The sequence below is a fragment of the Primulina tabacum genome, chromosome 9, assembly GCF_025594145.1.
Source record: "Primulina tabacum isolate GXHZ01 chromosome 9, ASM2559414v2, whole genome shotgun sequence".
Classification (NCBI taxonomy): Eukaryota; Viridiplantae; Streptophyta; class Magnoliopsida; order Lamiales; family Gesneriaceae; genus Primulina; species Primulina tabacum.
The window spans coordinates 2016275-2033778 of record NC_134558.1 but is presented as its reverse complement, the minus strand read 5'-3'; positions in this window follow the sequence as shown (position 1 = coordinate 2033778).

Sequence of the window (17504 nt, the reverse complement as noted above, 5' to 3'; positions counted from 1 at the left end):
ACCGATTTGCGATTCACTCTTGATAAATAATTAAAGACATTGAATTACTTCATTGAGTAGAAGTAGTTTGACATTGATCGAGAGGGCGTGTTCAATTGAATAGGAAATCATGTCGGAGGCATACAATCAATATCGAACGAATTAATAAATTAACAAGGGGTAGGTGAACTGAAATTCCCAACAAATCCATTTTCATTGAATTTTAATCAATCATTCTAGATAGTATATCTTATTATTTAATTCCTGGATCTTTTTATTTGCATGTTTATTTGAGCATAGTAGTAATAAACAACCCTTCAAATTTCGTCGTTAAAGGTTTGATAACTGAAAATAATAATTTTAAAATACACTCTTCAGTGGAACGATACTCGTACTCACGTACATTATACTATTACTTGACATCGTGCACTTGCGATTAATTTTCGAGCATACAAAACCATATTTTTATTGAGTATTCCACAGTGCAAGTTTTGCTCGATCAACACACGTAATGACATGGTTGACGCTAATGGATTTACGAACGTGATAACTTTAACTTAAATATTAGTTGTAATATGAACTATTAAACAATCGATAAGAGCATTTAAAATCTTAGTGTAATCAAAGAGCTTTGAAAACTAGTTAATGTAGATAGAATTTCAATAGATATAACATTTTTTACTTGAGAATTTAGTTGATGTATTTATAAATTTTGTAACTTCAAGTTTTTAAGACATTTAAACATGAGAATCAATTTAATTCACAAGACAGCTAAATAGATGATTACAACGAGAGACTAATAAAAGAAATCAAAGTATATGAATAGAAATTGTTTGGAACTCGTATTAAGAAGAAAACGTAGGTCAGTAATATGTAAGCAAAAGAAATTAACATGGAGGTGGTTAATGTATTATGAGAAAAATAAGAAGTAAATACATAAAGTAACGAAGTGGAGAGCAGTTTTAATATACGTTTATTTGATCAAGCATAATCTAAAACTTATAATATGCCTGCACACATGGACTACTACTAAGCATTTTTGATACTATAAGATAAATGTTTTATTATTCATTTAATGTACATGGTTGTTTTGATAGAGCTAGTTGATATTTATGGTTGTCTCAATGTCTGTTGCACAGTCTAGCAAGAGCAAGAGCAAGAGCTTTGATTCTATGATCAGCACTCTTCGAAAGATGATGGTACATAATGAGTTGAAGTAAAATCTTCTTATTAGTTCTGCAACTTCTTTCTGAAGTAGATAGTTATATTCAAATTTTCCACAGTCGATACATGTTCAGTAAGGATTGTTTTCCATTGAATTTGGTTGATATATTGAACATGTAATTAGCAAAGGATGGGTATTGAGAAATTAAAAAATAGCAAGTATGTTTTTTTCCCTTTGTATCCAAGGGAAAAAAACACATCGCTCGATCGATCTCCTAACTTTTCTTTCATTTATAACTTTCACAAAAGTGACAATCTTGCAATTTTTTTTCTACAAGGTCATGTATTAACAAGGTTCAAGTCTACCATTCTGTTAGGATATATGCCTCAACTGCATACATCACTGCACTTCCACTACTTGACACCTATCGTAATGATAAACGACTCGTCTCGCCGTGACCTTCTCTTGAATTCTCAAAACTTCTGTCGCTCCATCCCCGCAGGGGTAGAGAACATGTCGCTGTCTTCGTTGGGGCTATCCAATCGACTAAAATTCAATTATTTACTTATTTCAAGGAGTGAATTTACAAGCTCAATCAAGATTTTTTTTAAAATCTCAAGGGTATTAATAAGGATCTTGAGAAAATTTTTCATTTGTATACGTCGACTTCTTTATGAAATAGGTAGTTATAGTGATGTTGTCTACAGTCGGTATATGTACAATAACGATTGTTTTCCATTAGAATTGATATCTACACTGAATTTTCAGGTAGCAAATGATAAGTATTGATAAATTATAACACAATATGTATGTTAAACTTCAATTAATTTCATATCAGTATATATAAGGTAAGATAGATGTAACTAAGTGAATTTTCATATATGATTTGAAATAGATTGAGTCATGGATAATTATACCAAAGGTTGTGACTGTTTTTGTTAACTCCAATAAAAGTAGGTTAGTCATCTGTAATTTTTGACTGATGTTAAATTATGATTTAGTATTTTAAATTAGAAACCATAGTCATCACAATAGTTGGATTATTTCTACCATATGTAACGTCCTAAAAAAGCTAGTCATCATTTGTTCATGATATGTGGCAGTGGAATGAACGTTGTTATAAATAATAGAGCAATTAGAGCAATTATGAAGATGTGTGTATATTTTCATAATGAAGAGAATTCATGTTCTTAATCAATTTTAAAAATGATAATACATGTGTGGTTAATAAGAAAAAGATTGATAACAACATATAAAATTTATAAGAAGCTAACAATAATATAATTATACAAACTTTTTATACAAAGAATGTAACATAAATTAACTATGAATAAGAGGAAAAAAGATATTAAAGTTTTGTATCTAAGAAAAATAAAGTGTTTTGAGGACAAAAACATGTTAATATGAAGTTATTTCATCCAACTGAACAGTTTCATTTTACTTATGTATAGACGTAAATGTGTACCATAGTTTAATGTAGATTAATTGATATTAATATAAGTAGAAAAAATGAATTAGAACCGTTGAAACACTTGACAAACTTTATATATTATCAGCAATAATACATAATTGCCTAATTTAGATTTTTGAGCCGGTAGTTTTAATATGACAGTATATATATGAAAATTTATAAATTTACTAATTTCGTATAATTTGAAGATTTAAAGTTGGGAAAAATGAACACACACACACATAGTATTCTACGAAAAATGTATCGATTTAGCTGAAAATTGCGCTAGTCAACAAAGTAGCTTGACCAGATTATTATTTTTTGTTTGGAGATATATTTATTAGGACAATAGTGATTTTCACATTCTTTCATATTATCAACGTAGTTATTATCTCATGTTGAAATTGCACCTAAAGAAATGAGTATTACGAGGTTTGTGGAGGTATAAATAACAAAGGAAAATGTTGATTTGAGATAAAAGTCGAAGTTACTAATTTGTTTGACATTCGACATGAACTATATATTTAAATTAAACTCCAATCAGATGGCAACAATATAAAAAAATTATCACAAATTTGAAAATAGAGTACTAATATTGAATATATGATAAGAAGTATAAGGTTTTTATGATCAGTTATCTTTATGTTGACAGGCTTATGAATGTCATATAATTGGTTTTTCAAGATTTAAAAATATTAAATGTGATTCAATCTATTGAACATTAAAACTAACGACAATTGAAAGAACTTAATGAATCTAAATAAGAATAAGAAATGGGAAATAAACAGTGTGAGGCAATTTACAAGAGCAATGGTGTCTGATAAAGCTCAGCTGGTATGCAAACAAGAATATTGCTGTGTTATACTTAGCTATCCAAAGCGTGTAATAGAAACTCAGCCTTGCACTAAGAGGAGATCTTAGCAAAAAATCTATATAGCTGGTCCTAAAGTAAGGTACGACTTAACGGGGATTTCCAAGGTATTTGACGCGACTGCCTTTGTACGATTACGTCGGTCACATGGGTTTGAATAAAATTCATTTGACTCAAAAACCTGAAATTTGCCCTTTCGAGGGTCTGAAATTGTGACCCGATTCTCGGGTTTTATTTATACTGTTTTGGTTTGTATGTTCCATATGTTGAAAAGAGGCATTGTGAGATTCTTGGCCAACTTATATACACTGCAAAGCTCGTTGATAAACAAGAATGGTTCACTGATCGACGACGGCCCGAACGGAAGTATAGTTGGTGTGTTGCTTGTCTATTCATTCCATGGTCTAACCATCGGTAATAATGAACTGGGCATTGGTTTATAGGCCAATCTGTGTGAAATCATTCTCGATGTTTTGTTGATGACAATAGTCATCTTATATACCATATGCTGTCGTATATTAAATTGTTGAAAGATATCTCAATGTAATTTAAATAAGTGTAGGCCGCTGTTTATGACAATGACAATGTTGTCAAAAAAAATACCTTAAGCCTTTAACCAACAGAAGCAAAGCATGTGAAGAAATCAAAAAACCCAAACAAGAACAAGGATTTGTCAAGCAAGAAGACAATGATGAGGCTGAAATTCTCGAGTAACGAGGAAAGAAACAGCGAAGCACGTAAAGAAATCAGGAACCACAAAAACAAAAGCAATATAGGGGCAGATGCGAGGAAGTTAGAGAGATGAAGAAAAACAAAACAAAAACAGTAAAAGAAAACCAATCCAACAAAAACAAAACCCCTCCAGAAATCAGAAACCCCAAACAAGAGCAATAGGAGGACAAACCCGATAATCAAGGAAAATCGAGAAAAAGTACAACAAAAATAAGAGAGAGAAAACTAACACAGTAGGAGCTTTCCAGAGCCAATAAGGGGGAACGCCGTGCACGAGGGTCGAGAACGAGGAAACCCCAAGAAGATGGAAGTGGAGAACATAGCAAGCCAACCTTCGTTGTTGCCCGCTCGCCGACGCTGTGGAGAGAAGAAATCAGAAGCTACGAACAAAAGCAAGCCAGGATTGAGTTATGTTCTCTGCTGCGGTGGAGAGAGTAACGCATTTCATGGCCGCTGCTCTCTGTTGTGGTGGAAGGCAAAATATGTGACACATATAGAGTTTTTACCTACAACCGGAAAGAAGGAAAATTGGGAAAGAGTACAACAAAAATAAAAGGGAAAAAACTAACACTGTAGAAGCTTTCCAGAACATGGAAACCGCAAGAAGATGCATGTGGAGAACAGAGCAAACCAACCTTCGTTGTTGCCCGCTCGCCGACGCTGTGGAGAAAATAAATCAGAAGCTCCGAACAAAAACAAGCCAGGATTGAGCTATGTTCTCTGCTGCGGTGGAGAGAGTAACGCATTTCATGGCCGCTGCTCTCTGTTGTAGTAGAAGGCAAAATATGTGACACGTATAGAGTTTTTACCTGCAACCGAAAAGAAAGAAAATTGGGAAAAAGTACAACAAAAATAAGAGGGAGAAAACTAACACACTAGGAGCTTTCCAGTACCAACAAGGACGAATGCCGCGCACGACGGTCGAGAACGAGGAAACCCCAAAAAATGGAAGTGGAAAACAGAGCAAGCCAACCTTCGTTGTTGCCCGCTCGCTGACGCTGTGGAGAGTAGAAATCAGAAGCTTCGAACAAAAGCAAGCCGGGATTGAGCTATGTTCTCTGCTGCAGTGGAGAGAGTAACGCATTTCATGGCTGCTGCTCTCTATTGTGGTGGAAGGCAAAATATGTGACACGTATAGAGTTTTTACCTGAAACCGGAAAGAAGGAAAATTGGGAAAAAGTACAACAAAAATAAGAGGGAGAAAACTAACACAGTAGGAGCTTTCCAGAACATGGAAACCGCAAGAATATGGAAGTGGAGAACAGAGCAAACCAACCTTCGTTGTTGCCCGCTCGCCGACGCAGTGGAGAGAGGAAATCAGAAGCTCCGAACAAAAGCAAGCCAAGATTGAGCTATGTTCTCTGCTGCGGTGGAGAGAGGAACACATTTCATGACCACTGCTCTCTGTTGCAGTGGAAGGCAAAATATGTGACACTTAGAGAGTTTTTATCTGCAACCCGAAAGAAGGAAAATTGGGAAAAAGTACAACAAAAATAAGAGGGAGAAAACTAACACAGTAGGAGCTTTTCAGTGCCAACAAGGGCGAACGCCGCGCACAAAGGTCGAGAACGAGAAAACCCCAAAAAGATTTAAGTGGATAACAGAGCAAGCCAACCTTCGTTGTTGCCCGCTCGCCGACGCTATGTAGAGAAGAAATCAGAAGCTCCGAACAAAAGCAAGCCGGGATTGAGCTTTGTTCTCTGCTGCGGTGGAGAGAGTAACGCATTTCATGGCTGCTGCTCTCTGTTTTGGTGGAAGGCAAAATATGTGACACGTATAGAGTTTTTACCTACAACCGGAAAGAAGGAAAATTGGGAAAAAGTACAACAAAAATAAGAGGGATAAAACAAACACAGTAGGCGCTTTCCAGAACGTGAAAACCGCAAGAAGATGGAAGTGGAGAAAGGAACAAGACAACCTTCAATGTTGCCCGCTCGGCGACGCTGTGGAGAGAAGAAATCAGAAGCTCCGAACAAAAGCAAGCCAAAATTGAGCTATGTTTTCTGCTGCGGTGGAGAGAGTAACGCATTTCATGGCCGCTGCTCTCTTTTGTCGTGGAAGGCAAAATATGTGACACGTATAGAGTTTTTACCTGCAACCGGAAAGAAGGAAAATTGGGAAAAAGTACAACAAAAATAAGAGGGATAAAACTAACACAGTAGGAGCTTTCTAGAACGTGGAAACCGTAAGAAGATGGAAGTGGAGAACAGAGCAAGCCAACCTTCGTTTTTACCCGTTCGCCGACGCTGTGGAGAGAAGAAATTAGAAGCTCCGAAAAAAAGCAAGCCATGATTGAGCTATGTTCTCTGCTGCGGTGGAGGGAGTAACGCATTTCATGGCCGCTGCTCTCTGTTGTGCTGGAAGGCAAAATATGTGACACGTATAGAGTTTTTACCTGCAACCGGAAAATAGGAAAATTGGGAAAAAGTACAACAAAAATAAGAGGGATAAAACTAACACAGTAGGAGCTTTCCAGAACGTGGAAACCGCAAGAAGATGGAAGTGGAGAACCGAGCAAGCCAACTTTCGTTGTTGCCCGCTCTCCGATGCCGTGGAGAGAAGAAATCAGAAGCTCTGAACAAAAGCAAGCAAGGATTGAGCTATGTTTTCTGCTGCGGTGGAGAGAGTAACACATTTCATGGCCACTCCTCTCTGTTGTAGTGGAAGGCAAAATATGTGACACGTAGAGAGTTTTAACCTGCAACCGGAAAGAAGGAAAATTGGGAAAAAGTACAACAAAAATAAGAGGGAGAAAACTAACACAGTAGGAGTTTTCCAGTGCCAACAAGGGGGAACGCCGCGCACGAGGGTCGAGAACGAGGAAACCGCAAAAAGATGGAAGTGGAGAATAGAGCAAGCTAAACTTCGTTGTTGCCCACTTGCCGACGCTGTGGAGAGAAGAAATCAGAAGCTCCGAACAAAAGCAAGCATTGATTGAGCTATATTCTCTGCTGCGGTGGAGAGAGGAACGCATTTAATGGCCGCTGCTCTCTGTTGCGGTGGAAGGCAAAATATGTGACACGTATAGGGTTTTTAATTGCAACCGAAAAAAGAAAAATTGGGAAAAAGTACAACAAAAATAAGAGGGAGAAAACTAACAAAGTAGGAGCTTTCCAGAGCCAATAAGGGGGAACGCCGTGAACGAGGGTCGAGAACGAGGAAACCACAAAAAGATGGAAGTGGAAAACATACCAAGCCAACCTTCGTTGTTGCCCGCTCGCCGACGCTGTGGAGAGAAGAAATCATAAGCTACGAACAAAAGCAAGCCAGGATTGAGGTATGTTCTCTGCTGCGGTGGAGAGAGTAACGCATTTCATGGCCGCTGCTCTCTGTTGTCGTGGAAGGCAAAATATGTGACACGTATAGAGTTTTTACCTGCAACCGGAAAGAAGGAAAATTGGGAAAAAGTACAACAAAAATAAGAGGGATAAAACTAACACAGTAGGAGCTTTCCAGAACATGAAAACCGCAAGAAGATGGAAGTGGAGAACAGAACAAGCCAACCTTCATTGTTGCCCGCTCGGCGACGCTGTGGAGAGAAGAAATCAGAAGCTCTGAACAAAGGCAAGCCAGGGTTGAGCTATGTTCTCTGCTGCGGTGGAGAGAGTAACACATTTCATGGCCGCTGCTCTCTGCTGTAGTGGAAGGCAAAATATGTGACACGTAGAGAGTTTTTACTTGCAAACGGAAAGAAGAATAATTGGGAAAAAGTAAAACAAAAATAAGAGGGATAAAACTAACACAGTAGGAGCTTTCCAGGACGTGGAAACCGCAAGAAGATTGAAGTGGAGAACAGAGCAAGCCAACCTTTGTTTTTACCCATTCGCCGATGCTGTGGAACGAAGAAATTAGAAGCTCCGAACAAAAGCAAGTCAGGATTGAGCTATGTTCTCTGCTGCGGTGTAGAGAGGAACGCATTTCATGGCCGCTGCTCTCTGTTGTGCTGGAAGGCAAAATATGTGACACGTATAGAGTTTTTACCTGCAACCGGAAAGAAAGAAAATTGGGAAAAAGTACAACAAAAATAAGAGGGATAAAACTAACATAGTAGGAGCTTTCCAGAACGTGGAAACCGCAAGAAGATGGAAGTGGAGAACAGAGCAAGCCAACCTTCGTTGTTGCTCGCTCTCCGACGCTGTGGAGAGAAGAAATCAGAAGCTCCGAACAAAAGCAAGCCAGGATTGAGCTATGTTCTCTACTGTGGTGGAGAGAGTAACTAATTTCATGGCCACTCCTCTCTGTTGTAGTGGAAGGCAAAATATGTGACACATAGAGAGTTTTAACCTGCAACCGGAAAGAAGGAAAAATGGGAAAAAGTACAACAAAAATAAGAGGGAGAAAACTAAAACAGTAGGGGCTTTCCAGTGCCAACAAGTTGGAATGCCGCGCACGAGGGTCGAGAACGAGGAAACCCCAAGAAGATGGAAGTGGAGAATAGAGCAAGCCAACCTTTGTTGTTGCCCGCTCGCCGACGTTGTGGAGAGAAGAAATCAGAAGCTCCGAATAAAAGCAAGCCATGATTGAGCTATGTTCTCTGTTGCGGTGGAGAGAGTAACGCATTGCATTGCCGCTGCTCTCTGTTGTAGTGGAATGCAAAATATGTGACACGTAGAGAGTTTTAACCTGCAACCGGAAAGAAGAAAAATTGGGAAAAAGTACAACAAAAATAAGAGGGAGAAAACTAACACAGTAGGAGTTTTCTAGTGCCAACAAGGGGGAACGCCGGGCACGTGGAAACCCCAAGAAGATGGAAGTGGAGAACAGAGCAAGCCAACCTTCGTTGTTGCCCGCTCGCCGACGCTGTGGAGAGAAGAAATCAGAAGCTCCGAACAAAAGCAAGCCAGGATTGAGCTATGTTCTCTGTTGCGGCGGAGAGAGGAACGTATTTCATGGCCGCTGCTCTCTGTTGTGGTGGAAGGAAAAATATGTGACACGTATAGGGTTTTTACCTGCAACCGGAAAGAAGGAAAATTGTGAAAAAGTACAAAAAAAATAAGAGGGAAAAAACTAACACAGTAGGAGCTTTTATGAGCCAATAAGAGGGAACGCCGTGCACGAGGGTCGAGAACGAGGAAACCACAAGAAATTGGAAGTGGAAAACATAGCAAGCCAACCTTCGTTGTTGCCCGCTCGCCGACGCTGTGGAGAGAAGAAATCAGAAGCTCCGAACAAAAGCAAAACAGGTTTGAGCTATGTTCTCTGCTGCGGTGGAGAGAGGAACGCATTTCATGGCCGCTGCTCTCTGTTGTGGTGGAAGGCAAAATATGTGCCACGTTTAGAGTTTTTACCTGCAACCGGAAGAAAGAAAATTGGGAAAAAGTACAACAAAAATAAGAGGGATAAAACTAACACAGTAGAAGCTTTTCAGAACATGAAAACCGCCAGAAGATGGAAGTGGAGAACAGAATAAGCCAACCTTCATTGTTTCCCGCTCGGCGACGCTGTGGAGAGAAGAAATCAGAAGCTCCGAACAAAAGCAAACCAGGATTGAGCTATGTTCTCTGCTGCGGTGGAGAGAGTAACGTATTTCATGGCCACTGCTCTCTGTTGAGGTGGAAGACAAAATATGTGACACATATAGAGTTTTTACCTGCAACCGGAAAGAAGGAAAATTGGAAAAAGTACAAAAAAAATAAGAGGGAGAAAACTAACACAGTAGGAGCTTTCCAGAACGTGGAAACCGCAAGAAGATGGAAGTGGAGAACAGAGCAAACAACCTTTGTTGTTGCCCGCTCGCTGACGCTGTGGAGAGAAGCAATCAGAAGCTACGAACAAAAGCAAGCCATGATTGGGCAATGTTCTCTGCTGCGGTGGAGAGAGTAACACATTTCATGTCCGCTCCTCTCTGTTGTAGAGGAAAGCAAAATATGTGACACGTAGAGAGTTTTAACCTGCAACCGGAAAGAAGGAAAATTGGGAAAAAATACAACAAAAATAAGAGGGAGAAAACTAACACAGTAGGAGCTTTCCTGAGCCAACAAGGGGGAACGTCGCGCACGAGGGTCGAGAACAAGGAAACCGCAAGAAGATGGAAGTGGAGAACAGAGCAAGCTAACCTTCGTTGTTGCCCGCTCGCCGACGCTGTGGAGAAAGAAATCAGAAGCTCCTAACAAAAGCATGCATTGAGCTATATTCTCTGCTGCGGTGGAGAGAGTAACGCATTTCATGGCCGCTGCTCTCTGTTGTGGTGGAAGGCAAAATATATGACCTGTATAGAGTTTTTACCTGCAACCGGAAAGAAGGAAAATTGGGAAAAAGTACAACATAAGTAAAAGGGATAAAACTAACACATTAGGAGCTTTCCAGAACGTGGAAACCGCAAGAAGATGGAATTGGAGAACAGAGCAAGCTAACCTTCGTTGTTGACTGCACGCCGACGCTGTGCAGAGAAGAAATCAGAAGCTCCGAAAAAAAGCAAGCCGGGATTGAGCTATGTTCTCTGCTGCGGTGGAGAGAGTAACGCATTTCATGGCCGCTGCTCTATGTTGTCGTGGAAGGCAAAATATGTTACACGTAGAGAGTTTTTACCTGCAACCGGAAAGAAGAAAAATTGGGAAAAAATGCAACAAAAATAAGAGGGATAAAACTAACACAGTAGGAGCTTTCCAGAACGTGGAAACAGCAAGAAGATGGAAGTGGAGAACTGTGGAAAGAAGAAATCAGAAGCTCCGAACAAAAGCAAGCCAAGATTGAGCTATGTTCTATGCTGCAGTGGAGAGAGTAACGCATTTCATGGCCGCTGCTCTCTGTTGTGGTAGAAGGCAAAATATGTGACACGTATAGAGTTTTTACATGCGACCGGAAAGAAGGAAAATTGGGAAAAAGTACAACAAAAATAAGAGGGAGAAAACTAACACAGTAGGAGCTTTCCAGAACATGAAACCGCAAGAAGATGGAAGTGGAGAACAGAACAAGCCAACCTTCATTGTTGCCCGCTCGGCGACGCTGTGGAGAGAAGAAATCAGAAGCTCTGAACAAAGGCAAGCCAGGGTTGAGCTATGTTCTCTGCTGCGGTGGAGAGAGTAACACATTTCATGGCCGCTGCTCTCTGCTGTAGTGGAAGGCAAAATATGTGACACGTAGAGAGTTTTTACTTGCAACCGGAAAGAAAAATAATTGGGAAAAAGTAAAACTAAAATAAGAGGGATAAAACTAACACAGTAGGAGCTTTCCAGGACGTGGAAACCGCAAGAAGATTGAAGTGGAGAACAGAGCAAGCCAACCTTTGTTTTTACCCGTTCGCCGATGCTGTGGAGAGAAGAAATTAGAAGCTCCGAACAAAAGCAAGCCAGGATTGAGCTATGTTCTCTGCTGCGGTGGAGAGAGTAACGCATTTCATGGCCGCTGCTCTCTGTTGTGCTGGAAGGCAAAATATGTGACACGTATAGAGTTTTTACTTGCAACCGGAAAGAAGGAAAATTGGGAAAAATTACAACAAAAATAAGAGGGATAAAATTAACACAGTAGGAGCTTTCCAGAACGTGGAAACCGCAAGAAGATGGAAGTGGAGAACAGAGCAAGCCAACCTTCGTTGTTGCTCGCTCTCCGATGCTGTGGAGAGAAGAAATCAGAAGCTCCGAACAAAAGCAAGCCAGGATTGAGCTATGTTCTCTACTGCCGTGGAGAGAGTAACGCATTTCATGGCCACTCCTCTCTGTTGTAGTGGAAGGCAAAATATGTGACACATAGAGAGTTTTAACCTGCAACCGGAAAGAAGGAAAAATGGGAAAAAGTACAACAAAAATAAGAGGGAGAAAACTAAAACAGTAGGGGCTTTCCAGTGCCAACAAGTTGGAATGCCGCGCACGAGGGTCGAGAACGAGGAAACCCCAAAAAGATGGAAGTGGAGAATAGAGCAAGCCAACCTTTGTTGTTGCCCGCTCGCCGACGTTGTGGAGAGAAGAAATCAGAAGCTCCGAACAAAAGCAAGCCATGATTGAGCTATGTTCTCTGTTGCGGTGGAGAGAGCAACGCATTGCATTGCCACTGCTCTCTGTTGTAGTGGAAGGCAAAATATGTGACACGTAGAGAGTTTTAAACTGCAACCGGAAAGAAGGAAAATTGGGAAAAAGTACAACAAAAACAAGAGGGAGAACACTAACACAGTAGGAGTTTTCCAATGCCAACAAGGGGGAACGCCGCGCACGAGGAAACCCTAAGAAGATGGAAGTAGAGAATGGAGCAAGCCAACCTTCGTTGTTGCCCGTTCGCCGACGTTGTGGAGAGAAGAAATCAGAAGCTCCGAACAAAAGCAAGCCATGATTGAGCTATGTTCTCTGTTGCGGCGGAGAGAGTAACGCATTGCATTGCCGCTGCTCTCTGTTGTAGTGGAAGGCAAAATATGTGACACGTAGAGAGTTTTAAATTGCAACCGGAAAGAAGGAAAATTGGGAAAAAGTACAACAAAAATAAGAGGGAGAAAACTAACACAGTAGGAGTTTTCCAATGCCAACAAGGGGGACAAAGTGCACGTGGGTCGAGAACAAGGAAACCCCAAGAAGATGGATGTGGAGAACAGAGCAAGCCAACCTTCGTTGTTGCCCGCTCGCCGACGCTGTGGAGAGAAAAAATCAGAAGCTCCGAACAAAAGCAAGCCAGGATTGAGCTATGTTCTCTGTTGCGGCGTAGAGACTAACGCATTTCATGGCCGCTGCTCTCTGTTGTGGTGGAAGGAAAAATATGTGACACGTATAGAGTTTTTACCTGCAACCGGAAAGAAAGAAAATTGGGAAAAAGTACAACAAAAATAAGAGGGAGAAAACTAACACAGTAGGAGCTTTAACGTGGAAACCGCAAGAAGATTGAAGCGTAGAACAGAACAAGACAACCTTCATTGTTGCCCGCTCGGCGACGCTGTGGAGAGAAGAAATCAGAAGCTCCGAACAAAAGCAAGCCAAAATTGAGTTATGTTCTCTGCTGCGGTGGAGAGAGTAACGCATTTGATGGCCGCTGCTCTATGTTGTAGTGGAAGGCAAAATATGTGACACGTATAGAGTTTTTACCTGCAACCGGAAAGAAGTAAATTGGGAAAAAGTACAACAAATATAAGAGGGAGAAAACTTACACAATAGGAGCTTTCTAGTGTCAACAAGGGGGAATGCCGCGCACGAGGGTTGAGAACGAGGAAACCTTAAGAAGATGGAACTGGAGAACAGAGCAAGCTAACCCTCGTTGTTGCCCGCTCGCCGACACTATGGAGAGAACTAATCAGAAGCTCCGAATAAAAGCTAGCCGGGATTGAACTATGTTCTGTGCTGCGGTGGAGAGAATAAAGCATTTCATAGCCGCTGCCCTCTGTTGTGGTGGAAGGAAAAATATGTGACACGTATAGTATTTTTACCTGCAACCGGAAAGAAGAAAAATTGGGAAAAAGTACAACAAAAATAAGAGGGAGAAAACTAACAGTAGAAGTGGGAACGTCGCGCACGAGGGTCGAGAACGAGGAAACCACAAGAAGATGGAAGTGGAGAACAGAGCAAGCCAACCTTCGTTGTTGCCCGCTCGCCGAAGCTGTGGAGAGAAGAAATCAGAAGCTCCGAACAAAAGCAAGCCATGATTGAGCTATGTTCTCTGCTGCGGTGGAGAGAAAAACGCATTTCATGGTCGCTGCTCTCTGTTGTGGTGGAAGGCAAAATATGTGACATGTATAGATCTTTTACCTGCAACCGGAAAGAAGGAAAATTGGGAAAAAGTACTACAAAAATAAGAGGGAGAAAACTAACACAGTAGGAGCTTCCAGTGCCAACAAGGGGGAACGCCGTGCACGAGGGTCGAGAACGAGGAAACCACAAGAAGATGGAAGTGGAGAACAGAGCAAGCCAACCTTCGTTGTTGCCCGCTCGCCGAAGCTGTGGAGAGAAGAAATCAGAAGCTCCGAACAAAAGCAAGCCATTATTGAGCTATGTTCTCTGCTGCGGTTGAGAGAGTAACGTATTTCAAGGCCGCTGCTCTCTGTTGTAGTGGAAGGCAAAATATGTGACACATATAAAGTTCTTACCTGCAACCGGAAAGAAGGAAAATTGGGAAAAAGTACAACAAAAATAAGGGGGAGAAAACTAACAAAGTAGGAGCTTTCCAGTGCAACCAGGGGAAACGCCGCGCACGAGGAAACCCCAAGAAGATGGAAGTGGACAACAGAGCAAGCCAACCTTCGTTGTTGTCCGCTCGCCGACGCTGTGGAGAGAAGAAATCAGAAGTTTCGAACAAAAGCAAGCGAGGATTGAGCTATGTTCTCTACTGCGGTGGAGAGAGTAACGCATTTCATGGCCGCTGCTCTCTGTTGTGGTGGAAGGCAAAATTTGTGACATGTATAGATCTTTTACCTGCAACCGGAAAGAAGGAAAATTGGGAAAAAGTACAACAAAAATAAGAGGGATAAAACTAACACAGTAGGAGCTTTCCAGAACGTGGAAACCGCAAGAAGATGGAAGTGAAGAACAGAGCAAGCCAACCTTTGTTGTTGCCCGCTAGCCGACGCTGTGGAGTGAAAAAATCCGAAGCTCCGAAAAAAAGCAAGCCAGGATTCAGCTATTTTCTCTGCTGCGGTGGAGAGAGTAACGCATTTCATGGCCGCTGCTCTCTGTTGTAGTGGAAGGCAAAATATGTGACACGTATAGAGTTTTTACCTTCAACCGGAAAGAATGAAAATTGGGAAAAAGTAAAACAAAAATAAGAGGGAGAAAACTAACACAGTAGGAGCTTTCTAGTGCCAACAAGTGGGAATGCCGCGCACGAGGGTCGAGAACGAGGAAATCCCAAGAAGATGAAAGTGAAGAACAGAGCAAGCCAACCTTCGTTGTTGCCCGCTCGCCGACGCTGTGGAGAGAAGAAATCAGAAGCCCCGAACAAAAGCAAGCCATGATTAAGCTATGTTCTCTGGTGCGGTGGAGAGAGTAACGCATTTCATGGCCGCTGCTTTCTGTTGTGGTGGAAGGCAAAAATATGTGACACGTATAGAGTTTTTACCTGCAACCGGAAAAAAGGAAAATTGGGAAAAAGTACAACAAAAATAAGAGGGAGAAAACTAACACAGTAGGAGTTTTCCAGTGCCAACAAGGGGGAACGCCGCGCACGAGGGTCGAGAACGAGGAAACCACAAGAAGATGGAAGTGGAGAACAGAGCAAGCCAACCTTCGTTGTTGCCCGATCGCCGAAGCTGTGGAGAGAAGAAATCAGAAGCTCCGAACAAAAGCAAGCCATGATTGAGCTATGTTCTCTGCGGCGGTGGAGAGAGGAACGCATTTCATGGCCGCTGCTCTCTGTTGTAGTGGAAGGCAAAATATGTGACACGTATAGAATTTTTACATGCAACCGGAAAGTAGAAAAATTGGGAAAAAGTACAACAAAAATAAGAGGGAAAAAACTAACACAGTAGAAGCTTACCAGTGCCAACAAGGGAGAACGCCGCACACGAGGAAACCCCAAGAAGATGGAAGTGGAGAACAGAGCAAGACAACCTTCGTTGTTGCCCGCTCTCCGACGCTGTGGAGAGACGAAATCAGAAGCTCCAAACAAAATCAAGCCAGGATTGAGCTATGTTCTCTGCTGCAGTGGAGAGAGTAACGCATTTAATAGCCGCTGCTCTCTGTTGTGATGGAAGGCAAAATATGTGACACGTATAGAGTTTTTACCTGCAATTGGAAGGAAGGAAAATTGGGAAAAAGTACAACAAAAATAAGAGGGAGAAAACTAACACAGTAGGAGCTTTCCAGTGCCAACAAGGGGGACAAAGTGCACGTGGGTCGAGAACAAGGAAACCACAAGAAAATGGAAATGGAGAACATAGCAAACCAACCTTCGTTGTTGCCCGCTCGCCGACGCTGTGGAGAGAAGAAATCAGAAGCTCCGAACAAAAGCAAGCCAGGATTGAGCTATGTTCTCTGCTGCGGTGGAGAGACTAACGCATTTCATGGCCGCTGCTCTCTGTTGTGGTGGAAGGAAAAATATGTGACACGTATAGAGTTTTTACCTGCAACCGGAAAGAAAGAAAATTGGGAAAAAGTACAACAAAAATAAGAGGGAGAAAACTAACACAATAGGAGCTTTAACGTGGAAACCGCAAGAAGATTGAAGCGTAGAACAGAACAAGACAACCTTCATTGTTGCCCGCTCGGCGACGCTGTGGAGAGAAGAAATCAGAAGCTCCGAACAAAAGCAAGCCAAAATTGAGTTATGTTCTCTGCTGCGGTGGAGAGAGTAACGCATTTGATGGCCGCTGCTCTCTGTTGTAGTGGAAGGCAAAATATGTGACACGTATAGAGTTTTTACCTGCAACCGGAAAGAAGTAAATTGGGAAAAAGTACAACAAATATAAGAGGGAGAAAACTTACACAATAGGAGCTTTCTAGTGTCAACAAGGGGGAATGCCGCGCACGAGGGTTGAGAACGAGGAAACCTTAAGAAGATGGAACTGGAGAACAGAGCAAGCTAACCCTCGTTGTTGCCCGCTCGCCGACACTATGGAGAGAACTAATCAGAAGCTCCGAATAAAAGCTAGCCGGGATTGAACTATGTTCTGTGCTGCGGTGGAGAGAATAAAGCATTTCATAGCCGCTGCCCTCTGTTGTGGTGGAAGGAAAAATATGTGACACGTATAGTATTTTTACCTGCAACCGGAAAGAAGAAAAATTGGGAAAAAGTACAACAAAAATAAGAGGGAGAAAACTAACAGTAGAAGTGGGAACGTCGCGCACGAGGGTCGAGAACGAGGAAACCACAAGAAGATGGAAGTGGAGAACAGAGCAAGCCAACCTTCGTTGTTGCCCGCTCGCCGAAGCTGTGGAGAGAAGAAATCAGAAGCTCCGAACAAAAGCAAGCCATGATTGAGCTATGTTCTCTGCTGCGGTGGAGAGAAAAACGCATTTCATGGTCGCTGCTCTCTGTTGTGGTGGAAGGCAAAATATGTGACATGTATAGATCTTTTACCTGCAACCGGAAAGAAGGAAAATTGGGAAAAAGTACTACAAAAATAAGAGGGAGAAAACTAACACAGTAGGAGCTTCCAGTGCCAACAAGGGGGAACGCCGTGCACGAGGGTCGAGAACGAGGAAACCACAAGAAGATGGAAGTGGAGAACAGAGCAAGCCAACCTTCGTTGTTGCCCGCTCGCCGAAGCTGTGGAGAGAAGAAATCAGAAGCTCCGAACAAAAGCAAGCCATTATTGAGCTATGTTCTCTGCTGCGGTTGAGAGAGTAACGTATTTCAAGGCCGCTGCTCTCTGTTGTAGTGGAAGGCAAAATATGTGACACATATAAAGTTCTTACCTGCAACCGGAAAGAAGGAAAATTGGGAAAAAGTACAACAAAAAT